The following is a 19230-nucleotide window of genomic DNA, read 5'->3' as shown; positions in this document are numbered from 1 at the left end:
ATAGAAGTGAGGAATTTGGAGGTGGGCTCAAGTCAGGGGAGAACTACAACTGTGCAAATAACTGATTCTGTGGTTCACTGGCTGAACCCAAAATATAGATCAGATATAGGATTTTGGGCCAAACAAAATGTTTCATTTCATTTCATTTTTGAGTGCAATGAACAATGAAAAGTTGCTTTGAACCAAAAAATTGAAACGTTTCATTTAGAAAATGTCAAAATGGAACATTTTGGTTATTTCTGATTTCCCCCCCCAACCAAAACAATTTGATGAAAAATGCAGATTCAGTTCAACTGAAACATTTTGCAAATTTGCCAAATGAATGTTTAGGCCAAAAATTCCACCCCCCCTGCTCTCGGGGAGTTTTAGGACTCAGGTCCTGAGTGCTTGTTGACCCAAATCAGACTGATTTGCGTGTGTGGATAGAAGGGGGCTTAGGCTCAAACCTGAGTCAGAGTCTATAGTGAGTGTGCAATGTACATATATCCACAGGGGCTCTAGACCAGAGCTCCATCTGGCTGGGGTAGGATTAGGGGGAGTCTAATTCCCAGGCTCAGCTGCCTCCCAATGGGCCTGTTATTTGAACTGCCTTTTCTTAAGAGGTTTTTTTCTGAACAGTCCGTCTCTCTCTCTCTCACACACACACACGGACTCTTCATGAGCATGTTAGCTCTTCCCCTCCTGTTGGTGAAGTGATGCAGTGGAACTTTATAATAAACCACACTATTGCTTTCAAATACACATAAAGGAAAAACTAAAGCAGAATCTAAAATATTAGCTATGACAGAGGCAGTGTTGTCTAGAAGCCAGGGTTCTAGACTGACTGTGGAGACTTGAGCCCTAATCCTTGCTTGGCCACTGATATGCTGTGTGACTTTGGGCAAGTCATTTTCCCTCTGACCCTTTTTCTTCCTGGCCTATTTAGATTGTAAGCTTTTGGGGGAAGGAAGTGACTGTGTCCAGTACAATGGAACCCCTGCTCTCTTTTTTCACTGTAATATAAATAATAATAAATATATCAGTGAACTACGCAAATAAGAAGAAGTATGTTCTAGGATAGAGCATGGGGCTGGGACTCCTGGGTCCTGTTCCTGTGTGTTCCACTGACTCACTGCATGACTCTGGCCGTATCTCTTCACTTGTCCGTGCCCTTATGGGGAGTATGATAAGAGAGCTGGAGCTGTAGGAAATGCAGGCAGTTTGGCCTACAGAGGGGTCTGAGGGAACATTTCCAAACAAGCTCCAAAATCCAAAGCAAAGCTCATTTGGAACAACCTGGGTGCATATTACAACTGCAAATTTCACGGCGGGCTGTCCCAAGCCCATAATCAGTTCCAGTTCACTTGAATGGGACTCTGAAATGGCCCAAATGCAATACCATCCCTCCACACTTAATGGAGGTGAGCAGAGGAAAAGTTTCTTCACTGATGCAATATGACTGACCAAGGAGAAGACAAATCAAAGACCAGACAAGTCCAGTAATTTCCCCCAGCTTTGCAGGCAGCAAGAACATGGATAAACATTTCCAGCTCCTTTGGTCTTGGCTGAAAACAAAGTGAAGGTCTTTGAGTTCTCCTATAAATGGTAATGATAACACAATTATCATGCAAAACAAAAATTAAGTTTAATGGTGCAAAGCCAGGGTGTACTGTGGAGGTAATTCATATTAATTATGTTTGGATTAAAAGCTTATTTCTTTTGTTACCATCTGCAAGTAGGAACTTAGCTGTAAAAAATGCTGCATATAATTATAGCATCTTATGGAGGAGCAGTGTTGAACTTAATGGAGCATCCCCGTTCTCTCTGGGCACCCAACAAGCAGTAATATTTCACATTCTATGAAATACAGAAGAAATAAATTATCGGTTTAATGATAAGAATTACTTGGGCTCATAATGAAATCTGATTGGCTAGTTAATACACTCAGAACCGCGGACCTGAGAAGCACAAAAAATGGGAAAATAGAACATGACCCATTTTCTTTGCAATTCGGGAGCTAACTGGGAAAAAATATTAAAAGCTATAGTCCAGTGTGTAGGGAAGTAACCTAAGACATGGGAGACCTCATAGACTTTAATCCAGAAGGGATCATTGTAATTATTTAGTCTGACTTCCTGCACACTTCAGGCCACAGAATCTTACCCATTCACTTCTGCAACAGGCCCATAATCGTGATCTAAAGACTTCAAGTTAGAGAGAATCCACCATTTACATTAGTTCAAACCAGCAATTGACCTCCATGCTCCCGGTCTCTGCCATTCTGACCTGGGGGGATATTCCTTCCCAATCCCCAATGGTGATCAGTTGGTCCCCGAGCTTGTGGGTGAGACCCACCAACCAGATGCCCGGGAAAGAATTCTCTGTAGCGACTCAGAGCTCTCCCCATCTAGTGTCCCATATCCAGTTGTGGGAGATATTTGCTAGTAGCTGAGATGGATGGGCCATATGCCATTGTAGGCAGCCTCATACCATCCCTGCCATAAACTTTTCAAGCTCAATCTTGAAACAAGTCAAGTGTTTTGCCCCCACTACTCCCCTTGGGAGGCAGTTTCATAACTTCACTTCTCTGATGGTTAGAAACCTTCATTTATTCCATTGACCTCCTGAATGCCCTTGGGTAAGTCACTTCCACTCTCTATGCCTGTTTCCCTTCTCACCCTTTGCCACTCTCATCTGCTTAAAGTGTAAGATCTTTGGGCAGGGACTGTCTCTCATTTTGTGCCTGTACAGCACCTAGCACAATGGGGCCTCTAGATTTAACTGTGATCCCAATAACACCAACAGACAGTGAAGAAAGTGATGTGATCCTCTAGTCTACAACTGTGGCAAAGAGTTCTGTGGCACCTTATAGACTAACAAATGTATTGGAGCATGAGCTTTGCCACTTTTACGGATCCAGACTAACATGGCTACCCCTCTGATACTAGTCTACAACTGTTATTCTATCCTATTCTGTATCATTCTGATTCCACATCTGCTTGAGAGCTCTACGTGCTATTCTACATAAATAATAATAATAATTTTGGAGGTTTCATTAAAAATGCTAAATTTATTTGGATTTGTCTCAAAATGTCATTGCCTTTCATGTTTCTTTTGTTTGCCAAAGTGAATCAGCAAAAGTTTCTTAGTGGAAAAAATAACCAACCCAAACTGATGTAAAACCACCAAGTTATTCCCAGAGATCAGCATGTCTAAAACCTATTCCCACCACTACATATTATAGCGGCATCTAGAGACTTCAGTGAGATTAGAGCTTCATTCTTCTGGGTGCTGGACAAACAAAACTAGAGACAGTGTCCGTGCAAAAAGCTTGCAATCTAAATAGACCAGATGGATGAATGTTGGGAGAGGAAACAAGCACAGAGAGGGGAAATGATCCCCCCTCCCCCAAGGTCATACAGCAGGTCAGGGAAGGGCCAGGACTTAGGCAATGAGTTCCAGGGGATAGAAGTCTTGCGTTAGGAGACCTGGGCTCTCTCTTTAATGTATGCGTGCTAATCCTGTTGCCATTTGAGTATGAGACCAAGATTCTGACTATATCTGAATTATTGCTGAAGTTTCAGGTTTGGTTTCGTTCACATTATGGATGAAGCTTTGGCCTTATGTTCAAGGCTTGGATGGAGATTCAGGTTTTGCTCAGGCAGATTCCTTATCTTCACTCCTTCCTACAAATTCTATTTTAGCTGTGTATTGCTGCACCTGATACACAGTGCAGCATGTCCTTAGGGTTTTTAACTTGCATCGACACCATCATTAGTGTTATCTCGTTATTGATCTGTGAATTAAACATTCTATGGCTGGGCCTTAAGGTCTTGAACTAATAGACCATAATGACCTAAAAGAGCCATCCAATGCTATAATATAGATTGTAATCCATTCCATGACTGAGTAATCCTGGTCAGCATTTATGGAGATCCTTTGTGACGGCACTAGGGACAAGCTGTGTGTAAGCAAGGGAATGGTCCCGCTACTGTGGGGAACTTTCCTGGCTTCTGCACTACCCCGGTGAAGTGGGCTAGAGAAAGGATCTGAGTCCTTGCTCCCACTCCCTTTACCCAGAGGCCTCCCTGCCCTTGAGGACTCCCCTTCCACTCTCCTGTCTGGCAGAGTCCTTGTAACCCCAACAAGACTGGACCCAGGATTCCTGGGGGGCTCAACCCCCAACCCTGCTGTGGTCACCCAGGGCAGGGGCTAGAGTGTCCCCACTCCGGGGTACTCTCTTTGCACTGGGCACCTCCCTGACCCACTGATCACATCATACAATTTAAAGCAAGTACAAGTTATTTAATTAACAATTAATTTTAAAAAAGAATAAGGAAAATGGAAAGGTTAAAGGAAAACACATCACCCGCTCTGTGGCAGGGCCATCACAAACAGTGTCTCTGGACATCAGGGCACTCACAGTCTGTTCCTTGTAGGTCCCAGGCCTCCTTCTCAGGCCCTGGCTTGCTGCAGGACGCTGTGGGTCGGACACTTGCTCTAGTGATGGCCACACAGTCTCAGGCTCTGAGTGCAGGACTCTTCTCCCCAGTGTCACCCTGCTCTGTCAGGGTTATGATCCCCTCCAAGTCTGGCCGCAGAGCCTCTTGGCTGAGGCGTCTCCCTGTGCTGGACCTACTGCCAGGGTCCCCTCGCTCTCTCCAGCTGCTGACCGCACCCGCTCCAGACTGCTCCAGCCTCAGCTCCACACTGCCTCAGCATGGCTGCTGCTGCTGCTCTAGTCCCTGGGCTGCTTCTCTGGCCTCTCTGGCTCCAGTTGCTACAGCTCTGCTCCCAGGGCAGGTCTGCTCTGCAGGCTGCTTCTGTGACTCTCTCTCAGCTCTCACCTGCTTCCTGGGCTGCTTGTCTGGCCCCTCTGGCTCTGGTTGCTACAGCTCCCCTCCCAGGGCAGGTCTGCTCTCTCTGGGCTGTGCTCTGGCTTTTTGGGCTGCAGCTCTGCTCCCAGCAGCTTAGCTTGGGCCCCTACTCTCTCCTTAGCTCGACCCCCACTCTGTCTGACCCAGGCAATTCCAGCTCACACAGAGGACGGGACCCACCCTAGCCTTCCGTTTCCTTGATTAGCCTGCCTGCCCTGTCAATCAGGCTGACCTGGAACATTGGCATCTCGCCATTGTTCCTGGGAACTGTCAGTTTCAAGGTCCTGATTTGCCATCGATCCCTCCCCTTTTAGTGCTGGGAGCTAGCAACCAAATACTCCCACTGAATGTTAGTAAGGGGGCAACAGTCCCCTTACATATGCAACCAGCAGTCTCCTGCAGTCATTGTCCCTATACAATTTCACTCACCTGGTGTAGGTGCACCATAGAGGTAAGAGACCCCTGGAGAAGGCATGGTGAGGTCTCTGTCTGTAGCCAGCAGGTACAATGAATAGTTGCCTCTGGAAATGTTACAACAAAGCCCTGTTTCCTTTATACTGTTGGGAACACTAAGGAAATGGAGAGGTCACTAGCTGCTTCAGCTTTTTGGCCTCAGACATCACAATCCTGCCTGTCCACACACATGAGCATGTGCATGTGCTGATTGCATTGTATAATCTTCCATGAAAGCGTTTGGGCCTGATTCTTTTCTCACACTAGTTTTATATCATTGGCTGGTTTTACATCCACTGGCTTCCGCGGCATTCCTCCTGATGTACAGTGGTGTGATTGAGAGGAGAGTCAACACCCTGAGCTCTGCATTTCACCCGTTCTGCCTTCTCACTGAAGAGAAGAGGTTTGCAGGAAATGCACCCCAGCACGGAAAGTGATTACTTTCTTGTCTGTGACAAATATCCTGTATTCTTTAGTTATGGTCCAGGTGACTGAACACGTCAATCAATTCCTTTGAGTGGAAATCCAGCTGAGGAGGGAAAAGAGATGTACAGTAAATGGTCCCTGTAAATGGAGAAGTTGGCTTTTAAAAGGAGAGCAGGCAAGACAGCATCAGAGGAGAAAATTGACTTGACACTTTGCACTGCTCACCCCATCTCAAACAGCCTTGATAATTCTAGTCTTGTGCATTGACTCAGCAGGGTTATCCCATTACTATTAGTGAGTTCAGTCCTCTATTGTGCTAGGCACTGTACAAAACCATAGTGAGACATAGTTCCTACCCGGAAGAGCTTATGTTCTAAATAGATAAGACGCAGCATGGAAACAGAGATGAAGTGACTTGTCCAAGACCACACAGGAAGTCAAGAAGCTGAGCTAGGAATAAAACCCAGATTGCCTGTGTCCAAACCAGTAGCCTATTCACTGGCCTACACTGCCCCTCTGATTGAATCACATAAAGCAGCTAGAAGAGGTGGGAGAGTGGAGGACTGGGGTACCATGTAATCCTGTTGGTACTCTCTTGAAAAGCTCCAATGTACACTTGAAAAGCTCCAATCTCTTCTCCAATAGTTGAATGACTAGTAAGGATAATGCTGTCAGGGCAGGATCCCGTACTCTTTACTCAGGCAATATTCCCGTTGAGATTTCTGCAGTTTCCCTTTGCTCGTGAGAGTAGGACTCAGCATTTAATTAATACCACATGAAAATTATCCTTTGGGATAATCGGTCTGCATCCATCCTATTCTTGTATCATGTCTATCTCCAGAGCATCTGAGTGACTCCCGGTGGTGGGTCTTTGGATAGTGTCTGTTTTATTAGAATCCTGTGGTGTATTGAAAACTGTGTTAGAATTACAAGCTATCACTTTAAATTGCAAGGGGTTTCCTGGTCCTGCTGGCAGGCTGGAGGGCTCTAGAGATAAGAATATGAGATGTGTCCTCAGCAGAGTCAGTCTGCAGAGAGCCAGCCAAGAGTAACATGGGATCTGCCTTAGGGAGCAGCCTGCTTTATCTGTCTCTGGTTTTGGTTCTTGGTGTTAAGGTTCTGGATTTTAAGAAATAAAGTAGTGTTATGTTGCAGCCTTCCAGAAAGAGAATTTCATGTTTTTTAATCTAATTTCACTGTGTATATGCCATGAATATAATGAATCCTTGCAGTAACAAATGGTCAGAGCGAAATTCTGGATCTTACATTGTAATTGAGTCTCTGCCAAAAGGTAGCACGCCCATCTGCACTAAAAGCCAAAATGAGCAAAGCCCCAAATCTTGTAAGCATCAAGCTATCAACAGACCTGTGTGAAAGGGGAGGGGTAGTTCAAAAAATGATACACAGGTGCCTCAGTTTGTATCTTATATTAACCCTGGTTCAAATACTAGCAGGAGATGGCTCCAATTCAGGTCCCATTTCTCCGAATCCCTCAAATTCAGAGTGATTTTCTATCTATTTCTTCATCCTCCACCATTCCTGTAGCATTGGAACATCCCAGAGACATCAATGGATCTATTCTCCCAACCCCCCAGAAAGTAGGGAAGTGCTAGAGGCCCATTCTACAGCTCGGCAGCTGTGGCCCAGAAAGTCTATGTGATTTGCCCAAGGTCAAACAGGAAGCTTGTGGCAGAGGTGGGAACTGAACCCAGGTCTGGCCCATCTCTAATCCTCACACTATTTCTTCACTCTGTAGAGGATTATGGTAACTCTTTCCAAAGCACCTGTTGCTGCTGATGTTTATTAGAAGAATATTTGTTGGTACATTTTGTTTACTAAAGACCATGATATTCTAAAAGCCAAAGAAACAGTGTTTCTTGGCTGCTGTATTACAGAGCTTCCCTGAGCAGAGGGAATGCTAGCACCCAGTCAACTGAGTGAATGCCTTAGAGCCTTTACAGGGAAACAAGTTTATTATTCCCTACCCCGAGGTAGCTGTGTCTTCTGCAGGATTGGACTGATTTGCATGCTGGGAGATAATAGCAGCTCACTGGAGAAAAGGACGATCCATCTATCTACTAGCTGTAGTGGTGACAGAGTGCATCAGAGAGAGATGCTGCATTGGAATATCAGCCATCAGGACCTTCTCTACTAGTAAATCCAGCAAGATTCCTACCCCTCTTTACCAAAGAACAGGGGAAATGCTGCAAGGGAAAAAAAAATATAACACAGTACATTACCTAAATCAACCTCCATTTTTTTGGCACAATAAATCTTTTAAAACTTGTGGTAGCGATTGCATCATCCCCCTCTTTCTCTTACCCCCACTCCACCCCTAGAACAGCACAGATTAAGATAAAGTGATAGTGCTGTGTCAAAGAGTGCTTTACTGCCACACTCGGGATAGGAGAGGAGAGGTTAATTTATCATCGCTGGGGAGAACTGACAGAAGAGAGATATACTACCGAAGGGGGATTTAGCACAGGGCCAAGAAACTTCACACTATTTTTACCATCTGTCACATGCTCTAATAAAGCAGGACAAAATATGAAGAAAGGAAAAATGAACTATCAAACACTGATGTAATGCAGCCCATAAATCTAATTTAATTACTTCGCATGGAGACAGGTCCTTGAGTCCGTGTGAATATACTGGATTTTCTTGGCAACTTAACAACTAAGTGTTTTAATAACATCACACTATAATTTATTCTGCTTGAAACACAAAACCTCTTTTGTGCGAGTTTCATATTTTTTTTCTCTTCTCTTCTCATTTTTTTTTGTGAGAACTGTTAATTTTTCCTGCTAATGTCAAAACTGGCATAAATTCCCATGTGAACTTGATGCCTGACTGTGAGAAAAGGCAGAGGTTAGCGAACTCCTTTTTATTGTTCATTTCTCTGTGTGTGTATGTGTGTGTGGGGGGGGGAGTGGGTTTTGTTTTTTGGTGTGTGTGTGTGTGGGGGGGGTTCATGCATTAGAAATAATTGGGCCCGTGGATGAGTTAGGTGAACAGAGTTGTCTTGGTAATTAGATTTTAATATAATGACAAAGAGATTGTGAGTGGGTTGGCAAAGAAAGAGGGGAACAAAAAGTAAAATTATGGATTTTTTTTAAAAGGTAAAAACTTGAGCTTAATTTTTTCTGCTGTTTAGCAAACAGAGCTCAAACTCTGTTTGGGATATAAATACAGCACCCAGGGAGGCTCTAAGGATATCAAGCTGCTGGGGTCAAAGGAACTCCTAGAATCAGTGTTCACCTGAAAAGAAGTGCATGGTCCAGAGAATAGATAAAAAAATGGAATTATTATTCATTGTGTGTAGCTGTGTATCCAGATGCAGTTACAGAAATTATTGCTAATAATGAAAGCTATATATCAAAGGTTATAAAATTCTTGTGTGCTGGGACACTATTTTTCTAGGCTTTGATCTGAACCATTAACGATGACACATTGAGTTTGTGTGCCTCTGTGTATAATAAGACACATTTAAGTCTGATTCTAACCTAAACTGGCAATTTCGACATTTGACTCTGGTCTTAAAGTAGGAGCTGTGATGCCACCAGCCAGGGGGAGGTGGATGAGCCAAACCCTTGATGACCTCACTCGGTAAAGATAGAATGAGTGAGTAATTAATTTGTTAGATCATTCGTGAGTCATGCAGAATAAAACCATCAGTTTCTGTATAGTTTCAAATGAAATAAAAACAAAATAGAATAAGGAAGAGAAACATTTCCTGCAGAAGACTAAACCCCATTGACTAGAGGGATACATGAAAGAATCATGTGATGAAACACAAAAAGGTAGCAATGATTGGAGTGCTGTGTTGTTCAGAGGTCAGCTGCAAAGCTTTGTGTATAGTCTCACAAATGTTTTTTTAAGGCCATGCAGGCAAACCCGTGGAGACAAAAAAGGATGTTTGTTGACCAAATTTTATAACATAGACCAAACCTAGGAACAGAATGGGCCAAAAGGGCCAGTTTTTGAGAGGAGCTTTGTTAATTGTCCCTGGAAGACTTGCCCTGTTTGCACTCACAAAGCCCCAGTTGCTGACATGAAGAACGAACAATAACTTTTCCACATCTTCATGTGCAGACTCAAATATAAGACTTTGCATGAGCAAAAGAAATGTAAGTGCTAATTTGAAGGGCTACAAGTTTGCTGTAAGGTCCTCCTCCTTGCTAAAACTTTCTGGGTACAACAGAAGACAGGGAGATGCTAAGGCAGGGTGAAATTTACCCTCTGCAGGGTCAACACAAAGTCTAGGAGCCACTTAAGTGCCAAAAAATGGGAAGAGATTCACTTAACCATTGTGTGCCTCAGGGATAATGATACTGACTTCCTCTGTAAAGCACCTGAGCCATTCTTTTTAGGTGACACATCTGAGGAACTGTCCCAGATTGCGGTGTCAAAAGAGGAGAGTTTGGAACAAATTGATAAACTAAACCAGGGGTTGGCAATGGCGAACCATGGCCATTGGGAGCTATGGGGGGCTATGCCTGTGGACGGTCAATATAAACAAAATGTCTTGTGGCCCGCCAGTGGATTCCCCTGATAGGCCACATGCTGAAGATTGCTGACCCCGGAACTAAATAGTAATAAGTCACCAGGACCAGATGATATTCACCCAAGAGTTCTGAAGGAACTCAAATGTGAAATTGCAGTACTATTAACTGTGGTTTGTAACCTATCGCTTAAATCAACGTCTGTACCAGATGACTGGCGGATAACTAATGTGACGTCAATTTTTTAAAAAGTCTCCAGACACGATCCTGGCAATTACAGGCCAGTAAGCCTGACTTCAGTACCATGCAAACTGGTTGAAACTATAGTAAAGAACAGAATTACCAGACACATAGATGAACATAATTTGTTGGGGAAGTGTCAACATGGCTTTTCTAAAGGGAAATCATGCCTCACTAATCTACTAGAATTCTTTGAGGGGGTCAACAATCATGTTGACAAGGGTGATCAGGAAAATATGGTGTACTTGGACTTTCAGGATGCCTTTGACAAAGGCTCTTAAGCAAAGTAAGCACTCATGGGATAAGAAGGAAGGTCCTCTCATGGATCAGTAACTGGTTAAAAGGCAGGAAACAAAGGGTAGAGTAAATGGTCAGTTTTCATAATGGATTAAGGTAAATAGCAGTGCCCGCCAGGGATCTGTATTGGGGACCAGTACTGTTCAACATATTCATAAATGATCTGGAAAAAAGGGGCAAACAGTGAAGTGGCAAAGTCTGCAGATGATACAAAATTACTCAAGCTAGTTAAGTCCAAAGCAGACTGTGAAAAGTTCCAAAAGGATCTCACTAAAGTGGGTGACTGGGCAACAGAATGGCATAAATGCTAATATATGCAAAGTTATGCATATTGGAAAATATAATCCTAACTATACACATACAAAATGATGCGGTCCAAATTAGCTGTTTCCATTCAAGAAAGAGATCCTGGAGTCATTGTGGTTAGTTCTCTGCAAGCATCCACTCATGTGTGTGCAGTCCGTGGTACACCTACACCTTGAATACTGTGTGCAGTTCTGGTTGCCCCATCTCCAAAAAGATAAATTAGAAATGGAAAAAGTACAGAGAAGGGCAACAAAAATGATTAGCTGGATGGAACAGCTTCCATATGAGGAGAGATTAATAAGACTGGGACTGTTCAGCTTGGATAAGAGACGACTAAGGGGAGATATGATAGGGATCTATAAAATCATGACTGGTGTGGAGAAAGTGAATAAAGAAGTGTTATTTACCGCTTCCCATAACATAGGAACTAGGGGTTACCCAATAAAATAGCCAGTAAGTTTAAAACAAACATAAGGAAGTACTCCTTCACACAACACACAGTCAACCCAGGGAATTCGTTCCCAGGAGATGTTGTGAAGGCCAAAAGTATAAGTGGCTTAAAAAAAGAATTAGTTAAGTTCCTGTGGGATCAGTCCATCAAGGGCTATTAGCCAAGATGGTCAGGGATGCAACCGCATGCTCTGGGTGTCTTTATGTTTCTGATTGCCAGATGCTGGGACTGGAGAACAGGGGATGGATCACCTGATAATTTCCCAGTTCTGTTCATTCCCTTTGAAGCACCTGGCATTGGCCCCTGTCGGAAGACAGGATACTGGGCTAGATGGGACCATTGGTCTGACCCAGTGTGGCCGTTCTTACACTCTTTGAGCTCTATTCATGAAATGTGGTATACATGAGTTGGCTGTGATTATCAGCTAAGGGCTCAATCGAGGGCCTATTAATGTCAAAACTAGCTGCAGTAGACCCAGGATCAGGTTCCAAGTGAAGGAAGTTACTCTCAAAGACTTGTTTTATAAAACTCACTGGTTTGTAATTTTTAATTTTGGAACATAAACTTATTTTTAAACGTTGACTGGTTACTTTGAATGGGGTGGAGCAGGGTAAAAAAATAGCCAAATAGTCAAGAAATGTTGTCAAAATTGTGTGAATTTTTTTCATCTACATATTGAGTTTTTCAAAAATGGCTGGTTGAAAAACAAAAATATTTATGAACATTTAAAAAATATTTTTGCAGTAAGTTTTTGCTAAGAATTTGAAAACATGTTTCCAGTCTACACGGGGGGCTTATTCCCACAAATCTGCCTTAAAAAGTATTTGAATCCTCTGGGGAAAATTCTTCCACTTCTAAACAGCTGATGGAGTTTCTTCAAAAATACTAACTCCATCAGTCTTCTAGAAAATACATTTTTTAAGATAAAAACAATAATCATTATTTTTGTAGGGCCTACAAGTACAGAGTCTACAGCTTCCCTTGCTGGCTCTGCAAAAACTCTCCCCTGCAGAGTTATGCTGAACGGTGCTGGAACATGGAGAATCAAGGGTAGGGGCTGGAGCTGTGCCGTGAAGCAGTAGGTATCCAAAATGCTTTGTGGAAAGCAAAGCTCCATTCAAAACACATCAAAAATACATAGGTGCATAAATGGAGGTGGGACATTAATAGGAAGAGAATAAAAGCAAGAAGCTTTTGCAAGACTAAATCCTGTAGTCCTTGCTCTGAACCTCATTGCTCCTCTGCATTCCTTATATAATCCTTCATTTGTGAACCTTCACAAGAAATGAGAGGCTCCAGTCACCTCTGTGGCACTGGTCCTCCACCCCTTTTGATGGAGATTTAGCTGGGGTGCTCCAGGGGAACGGTAGGTGTTAGGTTGGAGAGAGGGGGACATGCACTGCTCCCCAAAAAATCCTGTAGTATTTAGGGCTGTCATAAACAGATAGCTACGGGTTAATGTTTCTTTCACCTGTAAAGGGTTAACAAAGGGAACCAAATACCTGACCAGAGGACCAATCAGGAAACAAGATTTTTAAAAGCTCAAGGAGGGAATGTTTGGGTGTGTGTCCCTTTGTCTGTGTCTCCGGTCTGTCTCTCGGCTATGAGAGGGATCTTTCTATCTTCAAGCTTCTAATCTTCAGTTTCCAAGTTGTGAGTACAAAGGTAGAAAAACAATAGGCTTTTATTGTTTTTTTGTATTTACATGTGTGTAGTTGCTGGGATGTTTAAATTGTATTTCTTTTTGAATAAGGCTGTTTATTCATATTTTTCTTTTAAGCAATTGACCCTGTATATTGTTATCTTGATACAGAGAGCATTTTTATGTCTTTTCTTTCTTTTTATATAAAGCTTTTCTTTTTAAAACCTGTTGGATTTTCTTTTCTAAGTGAGGCTCTAGGGGATAGAAATCCCTGTGCCAGGATTACAGTCTCTCTCAGGGAAAGACTGGGAGGGGGAAAAAGAAGGAGGGGGGAAGGTAAATTGCCCTCTCTGTTTTGTAATTCAAGGAGTTTAAATACAGTAATCTTCCAGGATAACCCACGGAGGGGAAGCCTGGGGAGGAAGTAAAGAGAAGACAAGGGGAGGGGGGTTATTTCCCTTTGTGGTAAGACTCAGGGCATCTGAGTCTTGGGGTCCCCCAGGGAAGGTTTTGGGGAGACCAGAGTGAGCCAAACACTGGAAATTTTTGGCTGGTGGCAGCGCTATCAGATCCAAGCTGGTAATTAAGCTTGGAGGTTTCATGCAGGCACCCACATTTTGGACTCTAAGGTTCAGAATTAGGAATTATGCTTAGGTTGAAGAGAGGGGGACATGCACTGCTCCCCAACAAGTCCTGTAGTATTTAGGGCAGAAAAGGAATATGGTCTGAAGTTGTACTGCTTGTCTGTGGTGTTTCTCTCGAGGGAATGTGGGGAGGGCGTAACCCTGTGGGAAGGGGTCCCTGGGAGCAGCCATAGCCAGCGAATTCTTAGCAGCATGACTCCACTGGAGCTGTGCAGAGTAGGGTGAAAGGGAAGATTGTCTATGGAGGCATGGGCGCCTCCTGGGGGAATGTGGGGTTTGTGCAAATGTGAGTAAGACTTTGAGGGTTTACCCAAACAGGGTAAATACTGACAAAATATAAAGCTGTAAAAAAGAATAGGCCACCTGAAGCCCTTGAAATCCATGGAGCTAGGTCAGTCTGCACCTGCAGCAGAGCTGTCTCATTGAGTGACTTTTTAATGGGCAGCTCTTAGTAGGAGTCTTCAAGGTGGAAGGTTAACCTGACCGCTTTCACAGAAACCAGTTGTGATTTAGCTCCCAGTGCTACGGAAAGCCTTTTCACAGTCTTTTTATAACATACAGCTTGCTTTAACCTCGCTAGCCAAAATGACAGCAAATGATACAACTTTATTTTAAATTACATAATTGTCATTACTACATTACAAATTATGCTTCGTCTAACTTGGTTTTTTTATTCCATGGCTCACTTCATAAGAGAAAAGGTGCATCCATGGACTAACTCCCTTTCCAACATCCCAATTCCCCCATTGCTGGCTCTCAAGATGTTGCAGAACCTCAGGCTGGGCTTTGCAGGACCCCAGATTGCCTTCCACATCGTTGCACTGAGATTTACATGGGAGGTATGTTGGGCCTTGATCTTGCCAAGGCTTCCGTGCATGCTTAAAGCGGAGCATGATTCTACTGGGGCTATTTGTGTGAATTGAGTGAAGTATGTGCACAAGTGTTTGCAGAACTGGGGCTTTCATTTGCTTCTTAGCAGGGATAAGAAAAACTGCCTTAAATCTTCACCACAAACCTCAACTCAACTCAGAGCCTTTCCCCAGCACATTTATAGACTTCTTTTAAAATATGGATATTTCAAAATATTGCAAAGGAGGCTGTCTCCCCCTCCAGAACTTCCAGTTGAGCAAAATACATTCAACTCTGGAATAATCTCCCAAGGGAAGTGATGGAAGTCCCACTTCTTGAGTCTTTAAAACTGACCTGGACAAAACTTTGGAGAAGACGCTACAGGAAACAATCTTGCACTGGGAACACTTGCTCAAGTAGCAAAAATGGGAAATGTCAGGACTCTGAAGTTACTGAAAACCCTGTTCTTGGAAATGTCAGCATCTAGCACGATAGAATTCTGATCAGGGCCTCTGTGCACCTCTCTAGTAGAAGTGTTAGGAAATAAGAATTTGTTAGCTCACTTCCAGACCGGAAGTGTTGTTAGTATAATTAGTATTTTAGTTTATTATTTGTATTGTGATAGCGCATAGGAACCCCAGCCCTGTACAAACACAAAACAAAAAGGTGGTTCCTGGCCCAATAAGGAATCTTATTCAAACTGAACATCCAACCACTAATACTGAATGGGATTTGCTGCTGGAAGAGAATTCAGCATTACTAAATTGATGCATCCGGTGGGTTTACTGGGAGACTGGAAAATATTTTCTGATGTTTGCTCAACAGGATGGAGATATTTCAGCAATTAAGATAAAAAAATGTAATCCTACCAACGGTGTAAATTCAGTGTGTACAGAACAGCCAGGGGGATTCTCGTGAATATTACATGAAGAAACCCACCATATCTACAGATGGTTTTTGGGTGAGAGACTCTGCTTCTCATTTTCTTAACAACAATAAAATCAGTAAAAATTAAATAATTGGTGAAGGAATGAAAAACCATTTGGATTTTCCAGAGATGATTTTGGCCACAAGAGAAATTTTTGCACATGGCTCTTCATATGGGCACAAGGGAGCAATAGAAATAGAGATGCTACACTGGTGTATTATATTCTCAGAGGCCAGAACACATAGTTGAGGAGTGAGGATTAAGACACTGCCTCAGGGATCTGCCAGCCCATTTCTGTATTACATTTCTTTCACAAATGGAAGAGGCCCATAACTCACGAAGTTCACAGGTGGGAGCCTCTCATCGATGACTTCTCTCACCGGCACAAGAAATCCAATCCTTCAGCGTGGGTGTGACATGTTTCTATTTATTCCAGGGGGATTCATTTCAGTTTATTTTTAATGGGAACTTCTTTCAATTCTGTGCCCCTGCTATGGTTACAATGTGCGAAGTGGATGACAGGCAGGTATTGGCTAAAGTTACAAGACTGTCTACTCAGCCTTCATCTTATTACACAAACAGGTGGAGGTGCATGACTTTATAATGCTATTTTCAGTCAAAAGGATGAGAGTCCCATCTGAAACAGAGCCCGATCCAAAGGTCTTTGAAGCCAATGGAAGTCTTCCCAATGTCTTCATTGAACTTTGAATCAGGTCCATAATCAGTTGCTGTTATGTTGCTCGTAGTGATGAACTTTGCTTACCAAAGCAATGCTGTGTTTGTAGCATTCTTTGGCCATATGGATTTCAGTCACTGTGACCTAGAGTGGTGCAGCATCCTGCTTTTATACAATGCCTTTCATCTCAAAAGATCCCAGATTGCTTTCGAAACAGGAAGTGCTTCACCCACCTCTAAAATGCAGTCACATCTTTGCAGGAAGGAACAGTAAATGCACAGGACAGAAAAGTAAAGAAGAATTCTGTAGACATGCAAAATAACAGAGCAGATTTGGGTTGGTGGAAAGCAACTAATCAAACGGTACTTAGCTAGGACAATTTAACATCCCACTCCTGCAAAAAGTGCTGTGGGATATTTAGCAATTACCAGCCACCAAGTCTTCAGTTTTATACATTGGGATATTAGCTCAATCTCAGGTCAATGGACAGAAAACCATCAACTAACCCATATCCCTTCAGTGCCTTGTGTCACAGTTCAGGGCAACTGCACCTATATTTCTCTCCATGAGGCCCAGCAAGGGCACCCACTCTAGGTTCCTGGCTCCTCAGTCATCATCTGTTTTGGGTGGAGACCTGCGTTTCTCTCTCTCCTGACCAGGCTACACCTACACTGTGAGTTCCCTAGCAAGTCAGACTGCCTTAACATGCCTGCTTTGCTTTCTCCACAGAGGCTATAGACAGCATAATTGCCCACAGCTATAAGTTACCACACAGCCCTTTCTAAGCAAGTACATTTGTTCTTAATGTAAAAGTATCACAGAAAACACATTAAAAACAATAAAAGAACCTACACACAGGCTAATAAGTTTACCAAAGATCACCCCCAGCTCCAGCAAAGGCTCTGGCAGGTGTTAGTCCTTCAAGCCCACACAAGGTGTTTTCTGTGGTTACAAGTTCAGAATAAGCTGTTAGTTCAGAATAAGCACACCCATGAATCACTCATTCTTTCCCTCATAGATTCTGGGCTTTTGATCTTGTCCTCATGTAATAGTTAAACAGTAGACAAAGTTTGTGCAGAATGAAGTCCCAAAAGACTAAGTTCTTGTATAATTGGAGAGGAAATATGTGCATATCATAGAATCACAGAATTGTAGGACTGGAAGGAACCTCGTGAGGTCATCTAGTCCAGTCCCATGCACTCATAGCAGGACTAAGTATTATCTAGACCATTCCTGACAGGTGTTTGTCCAACCTGCTCTTAAAAATCCCCAATGATGGAGATTCCACCACTTCCCTAGGCAATTTATTCCAGTGCTTAACCACCCTGACAGTTAGGAAGTTTTTCCTAATGTCCAGCCTAAACCTCCCTTGCTGCTGTTTAAGCCCATTGCCCATATACCTTCCCTTTAGAGATTTCTTAGGAAACCTCTTTTAACTTTGTGTGTCTTCACAGTTCATTCTTGTTTGGCACATTTTTTAAAATAGTTCTTTGAAGCTCATAACACTTCCCAGGGTTTACGTTGGTCAGGTTCCCTCCTTCCCCCTCCCCCCCCCCGAAGTTACATACAATCCCACAGTAATACATACACTTTGCATTTATAATACAAAGGACTCCAAAGCTATTTAAACTTAATTCAACAAGACCTCCCAAAGATTTTGCGGGACATTGCCATATTCATCACACTTAGGGACTTTCTTGGAGGTTTCCCATACAGAGTCCAACCAATTCTGGTCCTACTTATTTATAACTATGGACTATCATCATCTAAAGAGTGATCACCTGTTTGGCGTGGGAACACACTTCCATCTTATAGATAATGAATACATCCACCGGAGAACTGTACTTTGTAAAAAAATTAAAATCTTTGCTAACTAGACCCATGTATTTTTCTAAATGGAATTTGAAGAAAGGGTAGGGCCCGATGCAAAGCTAATTGAAATGCCTGGAGCACCCCCTTAATGAGAGTTACTTTTCACCAAAACAAGCATCACTATTACAGACAGTCTCTCCTCTTTCATGCCTCCTACATTAAGGAATAAACTATATTTGAATATAATCAAGAATGTAGATATTGAGGCAAACTCATGTTGGGTGTAACTCCACTGTCTTCAGTAGTCATACTAGAGAGATATTTGACACATTCTGTTGAGTACATGCATACCAGCACCCCCAATGCATTATATATTTCAATAATACATATCATTAGTGAGTGGTCAGTAGATGAAGCATGGGGCTAGTTGTCAGCAGCTGTGTGTTTTATTCCTGGCTCTGCCACAGACTTGCTCTGTGACCGTGGGCCAGCCATAGCCCCTCTTTGGGCCTCTGGTTCCCCTTCACCCTTTATAACTTTGTCCATTTAGGCTGCAGTCTCTTTGGGATGCGGACTGTCTCTCACTGTGCATTTATATACGGTCCCTGATCTCAGTTGGGGTCTCTAGGCATTCATGTAATGCAAATATTAAGAAATAGTGCTGGAAGATTAAAATATATCCGAAGACATCCAAGGAGGATAACAAAACCTCAGTCAAAATGTTTTCACAATATACCATCAAAATGGATTTCCATTATTGCCAAAATAGATTTTGTAAAATATACTAGGCATTATATGGTTGCAGAAATACACATACCTACAAATATATTGTTCAATAGATTGGAATTTATTTCACTGTATTTCCAATATGTCTCCCCCCTTTTTCTTTTCTGTGTTGGAGATAATGAAAACCCTGGTATTTAAATTCAGCTGCAGCTCCTAGCTGGATAGATTGATTGCTTGGGGGAAAAACACAAAAAAACACAATAAAAAAAACACAGAGCATGTATGCATAAACTAGATGGTAGATTAGGTTACTGGGAAAGGAAATGTACAAATGTACCAGCAGTATACTTTTTGCAAGAAGATTAACTGATGGTAGCAGCAAGTTGCTGATGAAGGCAGTTTGTGTAAGAGCAGACCTGACT

This window comes from Chelonoidis abingdonii, chromosome 2, assembly GCF_003597395.2.
Source record: "Chelonoidis abingdonii isolate Lonesome George chromosome 2, CheloAbing_2.0, whole genome shotgun sequence".
In the NCBI taxonomy this organism is placed as follows: Eukaryota; Metazoa; Chordata; order Testudines; family Testudinidae; genus Chelonoidis; species Chelonoidis abingdonii.
This window is presented reverse-complemented; position numbering follows the sequence as displayed.